The sequence below is a fragment of the Vipera berus genome (genome assembly GCF_964194415.1).
Source record: "Vipera berus genome assembly, chromosome: 2".
Lineage (NCBI taxonomy): Eukaryota > Metazoa > Chordata > Lepidosauria > Squamata > Viperidae > Vipera > Vipera berus.
The window spans coordinates 181,773,049-181,793,663 of NC_138203.1; positions in this window are offsets into that span (position 1 = coordinate 181,773,049).

Genomic DNA, 20,615 nt, shown 5'->3' on the forward strand with positions numbered 1-20,615 from the left:
TGGTTCACATCAGACAGTGCTTCTTGAGACCAGTAAACCCAAAACAGGTGTGTGTTTTTAAAGGGCAGGACAGCTGTCAGCAACACATCCAATATCATCACACTGATTGGAGTCAAGGTTGGCTCACTCCTGGCTCCAATTAGCTTTTGGAGAAGTCATTAGGCTAGGGGTTCACATACTTTTTCCACCCTGCACTGTGAATGTTTCCATCTTATGTTCAATTAAAACATGACAACAGCTAATGTTTGTGTAGAATTATTTTAAGCAGACTGTGTTTTTCTATTGTTGTGACTTACATGACGTTTAGAGCGCATTTTATGGCCAATTCATGCAAAACTCCACGTAATCCCAAAGGGTTCACATACTTTTTCTTGCAACTGTATATATACACAGAGACATATATATGTATACATATGTGTGTGTATGATAAATGACTTTGTAGTTTCATCATGTGCCCAGATCATAATGTAAAGAATCTTGAAAAATATGAAATGATAGGTTTGACGAAAGATTTGTTACCAAATTGTGAGTTGGGCACGTGTTGATTTTTTTCACTCATTTCACTGACTTTTTTCAAAGAGAAAGCTACTTTATGATGTATGCAAATCTCCATTATAGCACCTTTGAAGACATAGTAATCACTAGTAGAAAATTTTAAATGTTTTATCTGCTCAAAAACTTAACGAAGGTTGCTTTGCATTGGCTCAGTCTCGGATCAGCACAATTGCATCCAAACCATTTTAATTCCAGGGTAATGCTGAAAGAGGTATTTGGGGAGTGGTGGTTGGATGGTGGTCATTTTTGATATGTGAATCCTGGCTACCATGGTTGAATGTTGACTACTCATAATGAAGCCACAATGCCATCCAAGCTCACATTCCTAAACGAGTGGATAGTGTCTCTTTAGGAACATGAATCTAACAAGCCCCATCTGTGCTTAAGATTAATTTCTGAATAAGGTATTCCACGTGCAAATAAGGGCTGGAATTGGCTGATTTCAGGACCATCTATCACTTATTGCCATTTCCCCCTCTCCTCCCCCCACCCCAGATAATCTCAGGTTTAGTAGAATTTATTCCCATATAGATAGATATGGATCTAGTCATAAGTAGTTTTATCTCCAGTTCATCTGGATGTTCCTGTTAAGTGTCCATCTTTGGTTCCACCTTAAAAAACCCCATCCTTTATTTAAAATAATCACTTTCTGTCATTTAAAAAGGGGGTGTGCTGGAGTTTATGGGTATCTACAGAAATTCAGATGCTGGTGCACATTGTGTATAAATACAGAACTGGCAGAAGTTATCCCAATTAATATAATGGTGTATTTACTTTTTATTTCAGCAAAAATATTTTGGACATATATTAACTGACTTGGGGGTTTTATGAGATGTCCCTGCAACATGCTATACCTTGTTACAAAAACAGTTAAGTAGCCAACTTGATAAAAGAGTTATCCTTTTGTTCCATTGGAAAGGTGAAAGCATTGCAACTTTTTATTGAACTGGAGAAGGACAAAAATAGTTAACTCTATGTGAGATAGAAAAAATGAACATTTCCCTCCCAAATTACTCAGGGGCATCTAATTGCAATGCAGGACAATCAGTACTGTTCAAAACTATTTTACCACATGGTACAATGAATTGGTGGAATTTTCTTTCCTAAAATGCGCCACCTTTAGAGAGACTAGAATTCTCCCTTGTTGTTAGCCCAATAACTTAAAGAAATTCCCAACTCAGAAGCAGAACATTTCTCATTACTGGTTGTTGTGGCCGAGGTTGGAGATTGTCTTGGAGCACTTGCCTGCAAAAATAAAATGCTGATATGGGCCTATCTATGATATAATCCAGCAGAACTCTATTATGTTCCTCTTCATTACTCTATTTTTCAGCATGGACAATAATAGGGTTGATGCCATCTCTTGCAAAGATGTCCAATAAATACCTTTGCTGTGCCTCAAAAGGTAAACTCCACTTCAAACATATAATTCATTTCTCAGCTTTCAACTTATGTCATATGCCTGTTAAGCTTCCAAAGATCACCTTCAGGTGTAGGGTTGTGTTTGCAGCCATCTTGTGAAATTGCCTTCTAGTGTTTGAACAGTACTTTGGGTAATATGACCCCTTGGTGTGAAATAAACTTTTTGGTTTATGAGGATTCAGTTTTTAAGCAGCCAGATATAGCAACAATCTTCCTTAATAGAACCTGACTTATAATTCACGGACTAAACATAGATGTAGTCTTCCTGAACCAAACTTTGGTTAATAATGCTCAATCTTGATTTTAGTGAGAAAAAAGGCAAGAAATAGGGAAACATGATACAATTTCCTATTTTGCTAGAGAGAGCTTTTCCCTGACAATACCTATTGATTAAAAGGCTATGTAAGCATGCATAGCATATTACATGCTTTAAAGCAGAAGTCCCCAATCTTTTGGGCACCAGGAACCGGTTCCATGGACAGAGGTTTTTCCACAGACCGGAGGGTGTGTGGTTTTGTGGGCTGCCTGCATCCTGCGGATGGGGCTTTGCTTGTTTGTGCGGACATGTTGCTGGCATGCTGCGGACCGGTACTGGTCCATGAACTAGGGGTTGGGGACCCCTGCTTTAAAGAATACATTTTGGAAATAAAGCACAAAATTAGTAGAACATGCAAAAATACTTAGGTTTTGCAAGCTATATGTGAATATCACCTATTGTATGATTTTACACATACAGAAGGCTGAAAACTATTCTAGGTCCCAGACAAAGGTTTACTACAATATAGTTTAGTACAAGAAAGTGGATAGCAAAGATCAGAACATTTCAGTATAGATAGTCTATACTGAAATGGGAGCCTGCCTGTTAGAGTCATAAATTGTGATGGTTGTAAAGCAGTTTGCCCCTGTCACCAACCCAACCTTTTTTGTGGGGGTTAAGCAAACCTATTGTTCACCAATGGGGCATTTTTGCCATAAATCATAAATAAAACCTTTTTGGCAAAAAAGTAAATTGCAGCCATCTGACCACGTGGCACTGCAAACAGCTGCAAAGATGGGTCAGTTGCCAAGTGCCCAAAATGCGGTCATGTGGTAGGACATTGAAACTTCAGAACTGGGTGGTATCTTTTGGTGGAGTCCATTGTACCTTCAAAAGATCTCAAGTTAAGGACCACCTGTACTGCCCAGTTCAAGATGCTCATCTTCTATCAGCAGGCTGAGGTGGAGATGCTGTATCAAGTTTAGTGTGTTTAGTATCTTTTAAACTTGCCCTTACGCTCTTGTTCATGGACTAATCCCAGTTAAAGAATTAGAACTATCTCGGCTACTTTTGCTCAGCAAGTGACATTGTGACAATTGTACAGGAGCTTAAATGGAAAAGGCTAGAGAGAGATCTCAGCCATGGAAGAAGACTGATGCCATAAGTCTATGCAATCATGAGTACCTAGCATTGGAAATTCAGATTGTTAACTTCTTCAAACCTATCTAGAATTTTTATGAATTTAAAACACAGTTGCATCCATCGCAGCTTAGCCATTTGTTTTCTATATAAAAGTGCCCCCTGTATATTTTAACAAGACTCTGGTCCAACAGCAGAACTTTAGTCTGCCAAGTGACTTCTCAAGAATTAGCTAAGTAATTAACTACCTTTTTTTAGGTAGTTTCAAAAGGCCCTGAGCCATTAAAAGTGTAACCAATTTTGCACTGCATTCTGACTATTAAAAATCAAACAATTTTCAAAGACGGACAACAGAATAACCTCAAGTTTATTTTTATTTTTAAAAAATACTATATCACACTTTGCTACATTACAAAAAAAAGTTGCACACATCAATACTTCATTACAGACAATAAAGGCTCCATATCAGCGTTAACTAGTGGAACTACAAGTGATCTGGAAAGGCAGGTATAGGAAGATGGCAGAGTTAATGAGATGAACATTTTTAAAAACATTTCACATTATAGAAACAAGCTTCATTTTTCAGGAGAGAAGGAGTATTGCAACAGAAGATTGGCTTCATGAGTACAGTACCTCTTAAATATGGCAATTAGAAAAAGCTTTTTCACATTGTTTTTCTGGTAGTAGGTTAGAAAGGCAGCCTAATTTTTAGATAGTCATCTTTGCTCTGAATTTATGCAGTTTAATGTAGACTCTCAAATGTGGTAACAACAACAACAAAAAATGGCACAGCTCAAGGGAACCATTAAGCAATTGTTGTTGTATGATGGAATCGGTTTATCTAATCATATTACTGGATACCATCCCATAGCTGCTGTATAGTTTCATATCACTCTTATTAACAAATGCCAGAGCAAAACTATCATGGTTGCACTGCCAATTTTTGACTCTAGAATGCTACTGAAAAATGTCTAACATCGAACAGTTATGCAAATTTTCAGAGGCTGCTTGGAATTGTAATTCACAACCTAAGGGTTGTTCCAGATGTTCCTCAACCCACCACTGCATTGGCTTACAATCAAGTCAGGAAAGCCCCTCACAATGACACACATACTACTTGGCCAGGCATAACCACCGGCACAAAGGGGGAAAAAATGGAATAATCTACTGCTGCATCAGCATGGAGCTTGGGTTAGCACAAGTATAAGAATCAGTTGCATCAAAACAAAACTTGGTCCCTGCATTTTCTAAACTTTTCCATTTCAGATAGAAGTGGTCTGTAAACTGCACCTTTGAAGAAAATTCCCAAACTGATTCTTTAGCAGCCTTTTCTTACCTAGTCTTGTTTAGGATGGTAAAGTACATGTCCCTTTGAGTCCAAGGTCTCCTCCAGCCACTGTATAAGTTGCATATATTGCTGAGAAGTCCACTTCATAGAAGTAGGCGAGAGAAGTAGAGTGACCACATTCTAAATAGCAGATACACCAATCATTCAAAAACACTAAGATGTCCTCATTTGTAAATTTCTCTTCCATGTTGGCTACATTCACACAACCCATTTAAGCTATTTTTTGAATTAATCAATGTCCTTGTACCAAACATACTGTGCAAATCCAGGCTGCTTGATAATGTTTAAATTCATCTGTTAGGTCTCATCCTAATTGTATTGTTTGGGCACAATCTTTGAGGTGCTACTTCCTTTAAAAAAAATCTCAAGGTAAAACACCTTTGCCAGGGAATTTGGTTTTGAAAGTTTACTATAACAAAAAAAATAATAATTAAATATTGGCAGCCTGACAACCAAATGTCAATGGCTTTCCATAAGGAGGTATCAGTAATCAGGGCCACTAGCATCTTCTGTTACTGATAGCCTTCATTAATGAAGAACACTGTAGCGTTTATCAAAATACGTGGGAGGGGGAGCTTTATTTTTATCATGTTGACAGATAGTGATATCAATAATTGGCACAATCACATGTTACGACTAAGTAAAGATGGACTTTACCTCTGGAAAGAAACATTATGCCCTGAAAGTTCCAAACGTGAAAGGCTGGTCAGTCTGCTGAACCAAAAACAATTCAAGGGCTAAGACGGCATGGGACAAAAGTAATCATGATTCACAAGTGCTTAACTATCCATACCATTAGCTGCTGAAGATGAAGGGGAGAGCAGTATCCCCAGTCAGCTAATACTTGACCCTTCCTGGACATTAATAGATACACTTGGATGAAAAGTAGTGGTTCGCCTCCAAAAAATGCCTTCTTCTATATACTAATAACTTGGGGGAGGGGGAAATAATCAGTGGAACGATTCTACCTCTACCACAGTCCAGTCCCCATGTGGGGATGACATGTCCTCTGGGGAGAAGCTGGTCACCGAAGTGATGCTGGCTCGAGATTCTTCCAAAGGGGAGATCAGTTCTGTCCATTTGCCAATCTCTGCTTCGCTGTTCATGGCCCCCTTCCCACTGACAGCCCCAGGAGGTGCTTCTGTTGGGAAGAGCAGGGCTCGGCTGATTAGCTGCTGTACGACTGTAGCCTGGATGTTTCCTAGCTGAAGAGCCTGTTCTCGGGAGGCGGCACGCAAGCAACTGCTCCCGTCCTCTTCGTCTGGGCCAGGTGTTTCAGCACCACTTTCTACTTCGTAGATAGTGGAGAGGATCTCAGATGGACATGGTTCCCAGGGGAAGGGCAAGGCAGCCCCATTGTCACCTACAAATAGGGCAAGGAGCTTGGGTTGGAAAGGGTGGCCCGCAGGATGGGTAGTGGTCACAACAGACAGAAAGGAAGTGACAGACAAGAACAAAAAAGAAAAGGGAAAGTGGAAAGAGGCTAGGTTTTAAAGAAAAAAAAGGAGATGCTTCTCAGATTTGCAAGAAATACACTCCATTGCAGTTATAGTGCCAATACTTGGCTGATAAATGTTGTGTTCCCAACTAATTCATTTTAAAAATGGATTCAGAGGTTGCATTGGGCATGTCTCCAGTACTAGGCAATTTTTGCATGCTTGTATACTGCTAACTACTTTCTGAATAGCTTCCCTCCTAGGAGCTGTTCACATCAATCACCTTAAACTTTCTCAGAGTCAGAGAAAGAGATGCCAGAGTTCTTAGGATTGATTAAAACTTCCTAATTTATCTATAGACTGCTTGGTTTCAGTTTCAATCAACTAGCAATAATGAAGCAAAGAGAAGTTGAAGGACTTGAGGATTTAACTCGTTTCTCAGCTCCTATTAGTAAACCAATTGGTAAATCGAAATTATTTATCTAATTATAAATACTAAAGCAGCTATCAAAGCTGAATCATTTTTGAATCCTGGAATCTTTCAGCATACAACATGCTAAAACAGGAAATTGCAATGTGAATTTTCCTCAATGGCCTTCCTGCTATTTCAGTACACCTATGGCCTGAAAAGATCTAGACGCAATCTATCTCCTGCAGAATATTTCTGATCATTTATTACATTTCAAGATTTCGTTAAAGGAAATCTGCCTTGGTTAATTAGCAAGTTAACCAATCCTCTGCTCATTCCAGGAAAGCACAGTACTCTTAACAAATGGCTATTTAGCCTTCCTGTGATGGAAACGTGATGGCTTCAACTATTTATTTCTTATGCCTGGCATAAGAAAAGTTGGAACGTTTTTTCTTAATATTCAATTAAATATCTATTAAATGTAGCCCTGATTTCTAGGGCTATAAACAATAAATGTGTTTTTTATGGGCAAGTCAGTGTTATTCTAAACATCAGTATGGTGTGTTTGGTTTTGGCTTAGCATGTTAATGAATCCACCCAATGCTCGGATATTTGTCTAACACAGAAATGTGCATGATTCCAGAGGAAAGGCAGGTTGGGACTACTGGACAGCTTGGATCAAATTAATTGTGATCCCCGCAAAACATTTAACAGTCCAACCATTATGCTGCTTACTACCTGTTCTGCTCTCTACTAAATGTTCTCGGAGCCCAATGCACCAAAGGATACAAATCCAATGGCATGAAGAAATTGCAAAAGGCAGCTTTAGCCCAAAGGATAATTAAAGAAGACATGGCTGCTGAGCAGGATGAGGACCTCAGGTTATTCTGATGGATCAAATTTTCCTGATACTTGTTCATATATTCTAAATGAGGTTTGCTTCTCCCATATGCCGCTCATGTTTGTCCAGTTCATATATAATATAGCAAACCCCATAATTTCTGTTCGCGTTATTTGGCACACCCTTCTTTCCAATTTAAAAACTGCAAGTGGTATGGACAGGTAGGTGGAGAAGACAGATTCCCTGGAAAAACAATACAGGCCACATCAGATAAACAAAGTGATGCTTTATTTTACATATCCAAAGGCTAAGAAGTTTATTTCCACCATCACCACCACCACTAAGAAAAGCACTAAAATATACACAACTTTCCCCAAAGAAGTCTATAAGAAGTTGAGAGAAAAGATTTTAAGACACACAAAAACGAGAAAATGCCCATTTGGCTAGAGACACAGATGGAACAGATACACAAGCAGGAAGGAAACCATTTCCATTCCCTACAGGATACTATTGCACATTAACATACCACAGGTCGGCCCATCCAACACAGATGGGGCAGGATTTCTATACATTACCTGCAGCCAGACTATGAGCGGCAGGGAAAGGCTGTGACGATTCTTCTTCGTGCCCACCAGTCTTCAAGGGCATCGGGGTGAGGTGCAAGTGCTGCTCCCAATCCATGGGAATCTTGCTGCAGGTCTCCTTACTGCCCTCCGTGGAATGTTCTTCACTGTCCAAGGAAGAGAGGCCAGGGCTTTTGCCACAGCTGTCAGTTGAATGGAGGTGAAAGGCACCAAAAACATCACACGAAGCTGCAGAGTTGGTTGAGGCTGGGGTTTCTGTGCCAGCATCACCAGAACCTTGTTCGTCAGACTCCTCTACCGAATGGGGCAAATGTGACTTGGTTGGGAGAGGTGATGTCAAGAGGCAGACTGTTTTGGGAAAGCTTGCTTCCTTCAGAAGATCTGCATCCAGATCAGCTTCCTCCTCGGAGGATACAGTGGGCTCAGTAGGTGGATCGCCAAGGACTTCATCTGCTGGCAGGGTCTCTGCCTCGTCATCTCCCTTTTCCATGTGGATGCCCAGATCAAGCTCACCGGGGAGATCCTCCAAGGGACTCAGGAGCTGATGACAAGTTTGTTCCAGTTTGTCATCTGACTTAGACTCAACTCCAGAGCTACTGTCATACTCCCGGAGCTCTTCAGGTGTGCTAGTTTCACTGCTGCTCTTACCTGCCAGGTCAGGCCCGCTTAAGGTGCTGGATTTGGAAGATGAGTCTCCCTTCTCTGGAGAGCGAGCTTTCAGCCCTGTACTACTGAAGAGCAACTCTGGCTTTTCAGTCAACTCAGTTGGGTATTCTTGTAACAGCCCCAGGCTCTTCAAGGGCAGGCTCTGAGGTTTGTGCATCGACAGCTGAGCAGCCCCACTGTTTGGCGAGAGCTCCCCTGAAGGATGAAACAATAAGTCTGGAGTTTCATATTGGGTGGCCTCTTCTTGCTTCACGTTACTCATGCATTCTTCTGGAATTACTGCATCATCCTCAAGTTCTCCGATGGTGGGATATTCATCTAAGCTGCTAGATTGATCGTCATAGCCTGCAGAAGGCTCTCCAGGCAATTGGGTAGGAATTGAGGTTGCAGCCACAAACACAGGGAGACGTGTTTGGTACTGTGTAGCCTCTCCCATTATTAAATGATCTGCTACCTGCAGAACTTCCATTAGCTCTTCATTTTCAGCATGAATACTGGCACAATGCAGATCCTCCATCTGCTGAGAAGTGACTACTTTCTGTGTAAGCTCACTATCTTTAGTTGCAAGATCTACGGGGCTCTTCAGTCCTTCATTTCCTACATCTAGAGTTACCACTTCCTTCTGCACTTCTTCCTCCGAGTCCTGACACAAATTCAATACCCTGTTCACCATTTCCAATTCAGTGCTATCATTGTGGCCTGCTGCTAGAGACTCTGTTACAGTTTTTAAGGTAGGATCAAACTGGCTAGCTGAGAGAGACTGCTCTGCTGAAAGACTGGGCTCCTCCTGTGTCTCTGCCAGAACTAAGAGTTTTATAGTTTGAGTCTCTTCAAGCAATTCAGACTCTAAAGTCAAGGACTCGGAAGAAGGAGATCTCTCAAGCATAGGAGTGGACTCGCGTATTAAAATCTGGGAATCCTCAGCTGGAAGGGATGGTGTTGAAATATGATGTACATCAAGACAAGACTTGGGGCTGTGCAAGAAATGGGGCTGCTCAATAGCTGCTGAAGCATCCAAATGAGATGTTTGCTTTCTGAGGTGCTCAGAGTCCATGCCTCTTTCTTTGTGCCATAAGGTTTCCGCTGGAGAGGTTTGGTGAGAGAGCTCCAGCTGAATGGGAGGAGATGTTTCACAAGGGAGATCTGGCTCCAAATTATGTGTTTCATCACCACTTCCACAATGTACCTCCAAGACATCAAGAGTGGTCAAATGAGGCATCTCACTAACAGATGATATACTGGTATCTTGTGGTCCAGGGCAGACCAGAGATTCTTCAAGGAGTGCTGGAGGCAGCCCCTCTGAAGCATTAACCTTTATCTCTTCCGCTTTGTCACCTTCTGAGTCTCCTGGTTCCATCTGCTCCATCCCTACTCCTGTTATGCAACAGCCTGAAGTCTCCTGGGAGAGTAGCTGGTCAACAGTTTCTTCTTCTGCTGTAGATTCCAACTTTTCTAGAAACTTTGTATCCTCAGTTGAAGCACTTTCTGCTTCTTTGATGGTTTTCTTGCAATTCCCTTCCTTGGCAATTGCCTTTTGAAGCTTCTTTTGGGGTGACACCTGCTCACGACTGGGAAGAGTATCTTTCTTCAGAAGCTTCTTGCCTGAAGGAGGCAGAGATTTGGGAGAAGAAGCAATGGCTCTTGGATGGAGAGTCCCACCAGCTGCCTTGGCAGGAATTTGGGGCTTACTGGGATCTGAAAATTTCTTTGCTGCGAACCTGCTGTTTGTAGGTGCAGTCACATTCCTCTCTCCGAGATTTTGCTCAGATTGCAATTTGGAGGCCGACTGTTTGGGATGCTTTAGGACAGGTGGCATCTTCCCAGAGGAGTCGGAGTTTGAAACCTTGGCTTTTAAAACTGTGGCAGCTCTAGAGGCATCTGGAGTAAGAAAAGACATCTTACACATTGGTTTGGATTGAAAAAGCTAACATGTAATCTATGCAGAACATCTGAAGCCCCTCCAGCGTCCTAAGGCCTATTTCTAACTACACTACAGCTGCCCTTCTGCTCCCTGGCAATTGAACATAATCTTCCATTTTAGTACCAATTTGTTCATAAAAATAATATAGTGGCCATGCTTCAGTGATCGTTGTCCCTTTCTCAATGGGCTTACCGATGACGTGATTTTTTTTTTGCTCCTTGTACTTGACAGGCCTCAAGTCTGTTTTGGAATAAGCTAAAATTTTAAAAGTATTTAATGCTCAGTGTGACTCCCCTAACTTCTCCGGATGTGGAATAGTAAATATTCCAATTATTGTGGTTTGGCTAGCAAATTGTTCTGGCAATTAGAATTCATTACCATCTCTTCAGAAGTCACACCAACAAAAACTCCTACGTGCCAACAAAAGCCACTATGACTGGAAACTATGGAAGCCAAATAAATAAATAAATAAATAAATTGGAAAGCATTAGGGGAAAACGATGAGATGGAAACATAGTTCTAATTCTTAAGGGGTGGAAGAACCCTGCCAAGAACTTACTAAGGGTGCTTAGCGAAGCTACTCTTTGCAGCCCTGATATGCCATTTGCAACCTAGATAATTCTGACTGATCTTAGTGTGTTATGATCCTTGAACTGTAAAATAATGCTCTATGTTTTGATATCTAAAGTCACTACAAAAATATTGAAAGACCTTTATATGACGACCCGCCTTTAGCCTGATCACTCCCAGTTATATGTATTAGCTAATATTTCTGTGAAATATGATCTTTCCCATTTAGACATTGTAAAGTTCAGGTTTTGGCAAGGTAGAGGGGCATTTGTGTTAGGGCAACAGACTAGATACCTCTCTGTGCTGCCAGTGTGTTTTTCTGCTGATGTGCTGATGTGGCCTGACCAGCAGGTGGTGGTGTTTGCTTATGTTTGCCCACATTCTTATCATTAGTAGCGGTCCTGTTTAAAGAGGATGAAGTTGAATTCTTTGTTCCTGGCAACCAAGTCCTGAAACAGACAGCAAACAATTATGCACAGCAGAAAACCCTTAGAAAACATAGAAGGCACAACTGTCTCAGTAATCTATGGCCTCAATACAAATGCCCTTGAAGCTTTTGTCAGTTCAGAGTTTATGAGCCAAGTTTATCCTGAAAAGTACCAGCTTTTAAAACTTGCAGTAAAGAGAAAAGGACCTTCAAATATCTCAGCCATTAGATCAAGAACCAGACAAGATGTTTTCATTTTGGTTAACAGCTTGAAATATGGTTCTTCTAGCTACCCACCTACCTCTTGCATCTGATGGCATCTTCCAGTATTCAGATAAACTGGGCCAGGGGAGAACCAACACAAAATAGCAACGGAGCCATTTCCTCCAATTATTATTTTCAGTGTCTGAACTGGAGTCATTTCAGATTCCCTGCATCTGGCATATATTCTAACCTGCCCTTATTCCTTTACTATTCACCCATCACCTCCTCCTTCCAATTTTTGCAGAGGCTAAAAATGCAAGATTGCAGCAATATAATCAGAGTGCACATTCAATTATCTTTAATTTGCAGCAAGTAGAATTTCAGAATGTTTGATCTCTGCCTAAACTATGGGTACAATATTAACTAAGAATTCTCAGCTATAGTCAAACATTTCCAAATTGCAGGAAGGTTAAATTAGCTAAGCTGATTCTGGGAGTTGAAGTCCACAAGTCATAAAAGAGCCAAAGTTGCCTACCCCTGCTCTGAGGAATCCAAACGTGACAAAATTACATATTCCTTCTTTATTGGAATGACTGTAATATATGATTAAATCTTTCAAAGTAAAAAAAACATAATAGAAAAACAAACAAACAAACATAACTATCAATGGTGTCAATCCTCAAACATTGTATGAAAAAGCTTTAACTTGTTTGTACAAGGCTATTACATGATCGCCATGATCTCCTGGTCACAGACGTTGAAGTTCTTCAGCACCGATAGGTGAGAGGACTCTCCATCATAAGTCTAAGATCAAATCTAGGAGCCCAGGAAAGGATTTTTGGGGCAGCACGGTAGCTGATACGCCAGCTACCAATCCAGCCTAAATCACAAGCATTCACATCCCACTATGTGAAGAATAGTGACCTCCGTTTATGTATAAGGTCTCAAGTCAGATCAACACCACCTTTCCTTTCCAATCATGGCCCCAAAATCCACCAAGGCAGATTTAAGATAGGGTAGCATTGCTGCTTTTGCCTAACCAATCTTAGTTATTGACCAGATATGCCTGTTTGCCCATTACTAAGTCATGAATGAATGAGGACTTGTTAGAAACAAGTCTTATCATAGATCAGCAGCAGAAACACAACACTCCAGCCATCTGGGCCCAGGACAGAAGATCACCACCAAACTGAAGCCCCTCCACTGGAACACCTTATTCAGCTTATTTGATCCTTTTATTCACTGATTGTATGTGTGCTCCTCATTAGATATACAACTGCATCAGTGATAGTGTGCAATAGTATACTAGTATACCCAAGGCCCGGGGGCCGGATCCAGCCCCCGAAGTGGTTTCATGTGGCCCGCGAAGCCATCCTGGAAACAGTGAGGGAACGGCCCCCACTGCCTTGGCCCTGGCCCAGAGACCCTCCTTCCGCCAGACACCCTGCCCAGGCCCCCATAGGTACCCTTGATGCGAACGATGTAGAGCTGGCCATTCCCACCCAGTAGGCCATACGCACTCTAGCCACGCCCACCCAGTAGGCCACGCCCACCCTGGCCATACCCACCCGGCCCCCTGAGGGCAACCACAATGCTGATGCGGCCCTCAATGAAATTGAGTTTGACACCCCTGAGTTAAGCTGTTTGCCTCATTATAGAGGCATTCCTTGGCTTTAACTCCAAATAGCTGGCAGCCCTCCATTCTGCTACTAGTATGATTTACTCTTTATTACATTGCAGATCTCAGTATGCTTGGGCACTGTGTATGATGTTTTCTTTCTAATGCTTGGGGTCATATCAAATTGCTATGCTGTCAAGAGAGAGAGTGGTGAAATGGACAGAGTTCCAGAGTGGCCCTGCAAAACTCCAGGCTTCTAATTAGATACAGACATGACATTCGTACTCTATAAGGGAGATGCTCTCTTGGATCGCCTTAACGGGACACACGTATGCTTTCCATACATGCAACTTGACCAGTCGGAAGGAATATATTAATGTACAATTACTCCCACCATAATTTCACAACAGTTCCCTCCATCAAGACTCTATACCCCCCAAAACCTGGCATTTCTGAGCAAATCAACATACTCGTACAAAGAAAAAGCATTTAAAATCCCAATTCTTTGACTGGTGCATCTGAAAGCGATACCCAAAGCCGATACCTGGATGTTTTAGCCTGTTCAGCTCTGCTGGGCTTCGTTGAAGGTGCTTTTGATGCTGATGGAAGAAAAAAAAAAGGCAGCAGCTTAACAGTTAACTGACAAATTGCAATGAACACTTGCAAGAGTTACCTAGTGAATGCAGTAGGACAAAGGGAAGGTTTCTTTTTTCAGGATTGAACAGTATGTCGAGGCTTTCAGAGAAACATAAGAGAAAATACAGAAAGTGCAGCATCCTGAGAACCCAGTCCTTACGGCTATCATAATTAATGCTGGGAACACTGCTTGCCCAGTTACAAGTTACGAAAAGCTACTCCAGTATCTAGTGATTTAGGAAAAAGAGATCCATATAGTTCTTGCATTCTTCCCAACAGCTAGTATTAGATGGCTCTCAATGCTTTTTTCCCCCCCCTAATTTAAAAAAATAAATAAATCAGTAAGTTTAGAACACTTAGTACCCTTCAAAAAGCATGACTAAAACCATCCTGAAAGATGCTGAAAATGCAGGAATGAACCAAGTCCAGGATTAGTTACTCCATGCGTGCTGAAAAACAGGCAAAAGCATACCTAAGGGCTGTGTGGTCACCTTTGGGGGTTTCTGCTGCACTTCCTTCTCTGTAGCCGTCTTTCCCGACGTCTTCGGTCCACTTGCCCTCTCCCCTGGTGCCTTTTTCACTGTCGCTCTAGCAGACAAGTTGTCAACACTACTAGTCTTGGATGCCGGCTGCTTTGGCTGCTGCACGTTGGCCTTCCGAGCAGATCCATCTCCAAGTGTTTTGGAAGCTCCACTAGGAGCTGAAGGAAAGCCAGCTGCAGGAGCTGCTGGCTGCTTCTTATTGGGAAGCTTGTTTGCTGGCTGAGGGGGCTTGCTGGCCTTTTGCTTGGCAGCAGGGGGACAAGCAGTTGGCACTCTCTTCCTAGCGGTTGCCACCCCACTGGTCTGCGAAACTGAGGTTCCACTAGCAGCTCTGCCGTTGTCATCCATCTTCACATTCATAGGCTCCAGGTGGGTGGTATCTGTCTGAATGGATTGGCAGGTTGGAGTTTTCAATTTGGTCCTGAAAAAGAGAAGCGCTACTAAGGTGATCCAAACCGTACGCCTACTGTTGGACCCCCAGGAAGACCCACTCCATAGAGAGACTGTGACAATGAGTCTTCCAGCTCCCGCTTACCGACTGTGGAAGATGACACTGGATGCAAATAGGATTGAAGTTGGTACTGACAAAACACACAAGAAGATCAGAATATGCTGTCAGGTGTTCACTGATACTAGGTAAAGGTAAAGGTTCCCCTGCACATGCGTGCTAGTCGTTTCTGACTCTAGGGGCCAGTGCTCATCTCCGTTTCAAAGCCGAAGAGCCAGCGCTTGTCCGAGGACATCTCCGTGGTCATGTGGCCGGCATGACTAGATGCCAAAGGCGCACGGAACGCTGTTACCTTCCCACCATAGTGGTCCCTATTTTTCTCTTGCATTTTTTTACGTGCTTTTGAACTGCTAGGTTGGCAGAAGCTGGGACGAGTAACAGGTGCTCACTCTGTTACGCGGCACTCGGGATTCGACCCGCCAAACTGCCGACCATCAGATCGACAAGCTCAGCGTCCTAACCCACTGAGCCACCGCGTCCCTCACCGATACTAGCCTTACTTTATTGTCGCACCGATATTCATATCTGAAAGGACCTACAATAATAGCTAGAGCATCACAAAACTCACCTTCTAGGGAGGTCACGTCAGAGCAGAGAGATTTCAGCTTGCTGTGGCAAGGGTAAACAACCTCATTCAGACCGCAGGCTGCCAGGAGCTGCATTCCAAACCAAAAAACAGATGGACCCAGGTCAAAGTTCAGTTTAAAAGACTGAAATAAGATTCATATGCACACCGTCAATTCATTTTCCTCTAAAGCATATTCACACTTCTGCTCTCTCTCCTCCAAGTGTTACTGCCTATAAAAAGAACACTGCAAAAAGAAATTGGCACAGAGGTCCTGTATACAAGCATGAGTGGAGAGGGCCAGAAGCAATGAGCTTTCTGAATGAGGCTTTTTGCCCTTCCAGACTCTACAAGGTTGGTGATGGAAGGGCATAAAGGAGATTCTGAGTGGGAAACAGTAACTTTTCTTCTCCTTGTTACCTCAGAAAACATTGATGCCTATTTATCTGTAAAAGGGTCAGCAGATAAATTTAATCACTCAACACAAGTTCCCTAGATTAGTCTCGATCCTCCTTATGATCCTAGTACCTCTGCTAATTAGTGATTTTTTATCTATGAAATAAGGCAGAAACATCACTAACTACAACAAGAATAAGAGTCGCCAACTACAGTATTAGATTCAGGCTACCTTGAATGCAGAAAGGAGTCCAAGCCACTAACAGCACATGCATGTACACCACGTGGACCAACCATTATTCATACCCAGACAGAGGCACCCTTGCAAACTGACAATAATACACCACATTTATATCCTATCTTTTCCTTCAACACAAATCACTCCAAGTGAGGGTGTAGCAGGACAAGTTTCCTTAGCAGTCTCCAATCTAATTTGGTTTGAGGATATAATAAGCAAGGCTGCAGTTATCACAAAATCATGGAAGGTCGGGGTTGGAAGAGATCACCCTTATCCTATGGAGTCCCTCATCCAATGCATGAATCAACAATTATAACACCCCCAGCAAAGGTTATCCAGCCCTTGCTGAAACTCCCAAGGCAATCTCTTCCACTGCTTAGCAGCTCAGGAAATATTTCTTGATGTCCAGCCAAAATCTATTCCCATATACTTTAAACCATTCTCCTGTGCCATGCCTTCTGGGTCAACTTTACCTGTTCCATATTCTACATGACTATCATTCCGATATATTTCCACATACTCTGTCATCTTACACTATAATCCAATTTCCTTACCTAAATGTAACATTTTTCATTTGAAGTGTATGGCATACAGCCTGGATATCTGACATACCACTTATCTCCAATAGTTTCTGCCCACCCAGTGCATTGAAGCAGATCAGGTGCACTCAGGTCTCCTCCATTAAATATGGCTATCCTGTGGGACCTATGAAGTGGGCCTTCTCTGTTATAGCCCCCACCCTCTGGAATAGCATCCCCCCCCCACCCACTCCCCAAGATAAGGATGGTTTCCCCTCTCCTGGGATTCTGGAAAGCCTTGAAGACCTGGCTCTGGTCCCAGGCCTGGGGTTGACATTTCTCATTGTTAATGGCTCCTCTTTTGTTTTGTGGGTTTAGTTTTGTGAATATTTTATCCCGGGCTGCCTTTTGATTTAACATTTCTCACTGTTTCTATGATTTTTAAATTTTGTATGCTGCCCAGGTTCCACTACAGTTGTGCAGCCAATGAATTTAAATAAATACATGTCTTTCTACTGAAATTTACTTTGTAGATTTTGCCTAATGTTCCCTTGTACAAGATTCCATTCAGTCTTGAAACTGTCTTCCAAAGATTTTTCGACCTCCTAATTTTTGTGTCATCTGCAAAGATAATACAATTTTTTAAACCATCCTCTAAATAATAATTACGTTCAACAGCACATTGCCCAAAAACAGAGCCCATCCCTGGTTTGGTTTGGTTTTTCCCCCCCTACTCTCATCTGAGTGATCAGTCTCATGGTCTTGTCAACCTGTGTACAAAAGCATTTTGAGGTAATTCATAGCAACTGTAAGTACGGTAGGCAAGAAGAGAAGACTTCCTGAACTTCGTGCTGTATAGACGTGGAGGTATCTTGCACTATTTGCAGACAACCTGCCTATTTCTAGAGAAAGGAATGTCAAGGCTGAAGAAAGCTCCTGTATGACAAGGCATCTGCAAATGCACCAGTGACTGCAAATGCACCAGGAAACCGGTTAAAAGACTAGTTAAAAGACCCAAATTTAAGGAAATTCACAGGATAGCCTCTTAGGCGTACAGAGAGTCACTTGGAAGTGCAATTTTAATTAACAGTCACAAGGTACTAAATCATCCCCCTTAATTGACCAAAAATGTATTTTATGCCCTCCACTGCCCAGCTGCTGAAATAACTTGGTTATCCTTCAGCCATGACCTTTTCCCTGATTTTGATCCAGAAAGGACAAGGAGAGGCCTTTGTAGCTTAGAGTTATGAAGAGGTAATAGATAATAGAACACATGAGAATAAAAAGGGAGGCAGCTGTTATGGTTCCATGTGGAGCTGGAATTGGAGGAGGAACAGGCACTCGTGACTGTTCTGCTCATTATTGAAAAAGATAACTGGGAACTGGCAGGCAATTTCCGTAGGAAAGAGATAAAGCCGAGAACAAGTTAATTGTAGGTTCCTGTTAACGTTTATGGTAAGAACAAAGAGGCAGTAAAACAAGCATCACTGTGATCAAAGGCCTAATAATTTATGGCATTTTATTTGATTTCTATCATCTGTGGTGATTCTCAGTCATCCAGGTAGGTCATGGTTGTCTCAAAGGTGGTTTTTCAAGAGGCAATTGGACTGGGTTTTTTCCCCTTGAGGAAGAAAAACGAAATGTTTCGTTTCTCATCCAAGAAACTGCATCAGTTGTGAGGGCGGTGGCGGTGGTGGTGGGGAAATGGAAGGATAGGATAGGTATGGTTTCTATATCCAACCTACTTCTACAATCTCAACAACTTCAGAATTGAAGAAGCTTCTTGGAAGAGAAGCAAAACGTCTTCAAGGAAAAACAAAGAAAGTCCAGTTGCCTCTTCAAAATAATAATAATAATAATCATCTTTGGGACAACCATGACCTGGATGACTGAGAAACCATAGACATAGTCTCAGCAAGTGACTCTGGGCAGTGTACACCACAAAAACAATTAAAAACAAGTGCATTGGAGGTTCCATGCTCAGCACATAGCCAGGGCTTCAAGGCGAGCAGGGACAGGGTTATCCTAACCAGAGGGGAGAATGTTCCAGACAGAAGACAGGTCTCCTGACAGGATATTTCTTGGCTGACAGGAGCCATAACAGACTGAGCTGGACAGGAAGAAACCACTGGGAGAAGATGGATCTTTAGGCAATCCATTCCCGAGCCATGAAGGGCTTTAAAAGTGATGACCAGCACCTTGAATGCTACCTGCAAGCAGACTGGCAGCAGCAGTGGTGTTACATGCGTTGAATATCTGACACCATTTGCTACCCATGCAACTGCATTCCGCACCACTTGAAGCTTCCATATGCTCGAGGGCAGCCCCATGTGGAGCACATTGCACTAATTCAGATGAGAGGTCACAAGGGCATGGGTGTCTGTGAACAAAGCTGTACGGGGGCAAAAAAATGTTTTAGATGTGTTTCCTTGCAAGAATCCACTCTAAGAGGGCATGCTGTTTATGAAAACTGTATAAAAAAGCTTATCCAAGGGTTAGAGTGTATACGCTTTGGAACATTTTTCCTGCCACACTTTATTTGCACAAATAAAGTCATTTAATCTCTATTCTCTGTGTTAATTGGCTTTGCAAACTGGGTCCAACAAGCCCACTTGGGAGAATGCAACAACTCAATGCCATGAAGGAGCAGGGCAACAGAATCTGCATTTGCTTTTCTTTAGTTGCCTCTACTAAAGAGACAGCTGAATCATCTCATCCATTAGTTTGGTTCTTGCAGGGGAAACAACTCCCAAACATTAGCTCTGGTCTTTTGGGGTGGGAGGTGGCACTGATGCAAAACAGACCCAGTAAAAGGACTGTTCAGTGCAATCGGAGTGCATCTAGTAGTGGATCTCTTTCTCTGCAACACCATTTCCTTATACTTACAGTCACAATCAATTGCAATATCTGTGTTCCTTCACATGACCTTCTTGAAATAAGTTCTACCACCTTTCCCATCATCTGTTGCCAACAGTTCCATTTGGAAACCATTTTCTCTTTGCTACCACTGTCTAAAATCAATCATCTTTGATTGCCTCTTTTCCATCACCCATCTGGAAAATATGAGATTTAAGGTCTATCACAAACAAGCATCCGTTCATCTCAACCCAAAGTTTTTTCTTTAGAACAGCTCACATATGCCCTTAAGCATCATTTCAAGAGTTGTTAATTCATTAAGATTTTATTTCAATTCTACTCAGCATGTCATTATTTTTATTACTATAGCTTAGCTACCCCTTTAGTCCAACTCAGAAGAGTAGGAACTCTCTATTTTTATTTTTAATACAAAATGTTCACATATCCCCGGCTTTAAGGACAGTTTTAAGACTTATATACTTCTCTCCCAGAGAAGCAGAACTCCTTTGTTTAATGGAAGCTGCAAGAGCCCATATGAAGATAAAAAAAATAATAATAATTGTCTGCTGGTGAATGAGCAAATAACAATTTCGCTTAGCTTGTTTTTTAGCTGTGGGAATACTGAGATTTACCCAATAAAAGAGAGGGGGAACAAAAAAAAAATCAACTATTCTTTCCAACAAAGCGGCATAGGGCGAGGCTGCCGCCCATTACCACCGTAGACCCCCTCCCTTAACAAAGAAAACGGACCGGCGGCCGCGCCTCTCTGACCCACTACTCTCAATGGGAGACTTTTTGAGAGACGGCAACTGTTCCGGTGGTCGGATACATTGTTTTTATTCCTTCGTCAAGAGTCTTTCACCGCCCATCCCCTTTCAGCACTTAACGTCTGAATTCCGTTTCTAAAAATATCACCACCACCACCCCGATCAATCCATCCAACAAACCAGCCACAAACG